The sequence below is a fragment of the Triticum aestivum genome, chromosome 5B (assembly GCF_018294505.1).
Source record: "Triticum aestivum cultivar Chinese Spring chromosome 5B, IWGSC CS RefSeq v2.1, whole genome shotgun sequence".
Classification (NCBI taxonomy): domain Eukaryota; kingdom Viridiplantae; phylum Streptophyta; class Magnoliopsida; order Poales; family Poaceae; genus Triticum; species Triticum aestivum.
Window position 1 is genome coordinate 640,386,190 of NC_057807.1, and position 1,572 is coordinate 640,387,761.

Here is a 1,572-nt window from a genome sequence, read left to right on the forward strand (position 1 = left end):
ACGAGCTAAATGAGCTACTCGTGAAACTCGTTAGCTCGCTCATTAAGCTCGTTAAGCTTAACGAGCTAAAATCAATGATTGGCTCTGTTCATTAAGAAGCGAGCTACGAGCTTAACGAGCCGAACTATCGAGCGCTTGTTAAGCTCGCAAGCTAAGAGCTTTTGGTCCAGCCCTATCAGACAGCACAACGGCATGGTGGTGGTGGAGCTCGTGGTATTCCTGCAGGGCTTCGCCAAGCACTACGGAGGAGGAGAAAGAGTTGGAGGAGGGAGGGGCTGCGCCAAAAGCAAGGTTGTGGCAGCCCTCCCACCCCTCCACTATATATAGGGGCAAGGGGAGAGGGGGAGGCGCCCTAGGGTTTTCCCTAGGGGGCGACGGCCAAGCAGATTGGATCTCCCTAGGGAAAATCCTAGGGAGACTTGCCCCCGAAGCCAAGCAGGTGGAGGATTGCCTCCCAAGCCAGGTGGAGGCGCCCCACCTCCCCAAATAACGTGGGAAAGGGTGTGGGGGCGCACCACCCCTTAGTGGGCTAGTTTTCCCCTTCCCCTTTGGCCCATGAGGCCCTCCACACTTGTCGAGGCTCTCGAAACACCTTTCGGTCATGCTGGCCATAGCCTGGTACCCCGGGAACACTTCCGGACTCCCATACCCTTCATCCAATATATCGATCTTCATCGCCGGACCATTCCGGAACTCCTCGTGACGTCCGGGATCACATCCGGGACTCCGAATTACCTTCGGTAACCACATACTATTTCCCATAACAACTCTAGCGTCACCGAAACTTAAGTGTGTAGACCCTACGGGTTCGGGAACAATGCAGACATGACCGAGACACCTCTCTGGCCAATAACCAATAGCGGGATCTGGATATATACCCATATTGGCTCCCACATGTTCCACGATGATCTCATCGGATGAACCACGATGTCGGGGATTCAATCAATCTCGTATACAATTCCCTTTGTCTATCGGTATGTTACTTGCCCGAGATTCGATCGTCGGTATCCCAATACCTCGTTCAATCTCGTTACCGGCAAGTCACTTTACTCGTTCCGTAATGCATGATCCCATTACTAACTACTTAGTCACATTGAGCTCATTATGATGATGCATCACCGAGTGGGCCCAGAGATACCTCTCCGTCATATGGAGTGACAAATCCCAGTCTCGATTCGTGCCAACCCAACAGACACTTTTGGAGATACATGTAGTGCACCTTTATAGCCACCCAGTTACGTTGTGACGTTTGGTACACCCAAAGCATTCCTACGGTATCCGGGAGTTGCACAATCTCATGGTCTAAGGAAATGATACTTGACATTAGAAAAGCTCTTAGCAAATGAACTATACGATCTTGTGCTATGCTTAGGATTGGGTCTTGTCCATCACATCATTCTCCTAATGATGTGATCCCGTTATCAATGACATCCAATGTCCATGGTCAGGAAACCATAACCATCTATTGATCAACGAGCTAGTCAACTAGAGGCTCACTAGGGACATGTTGTGGTCTATGTATTCACACATGTATTACGGTTTCCAGTTAATACAATTATAGCATGAACAATA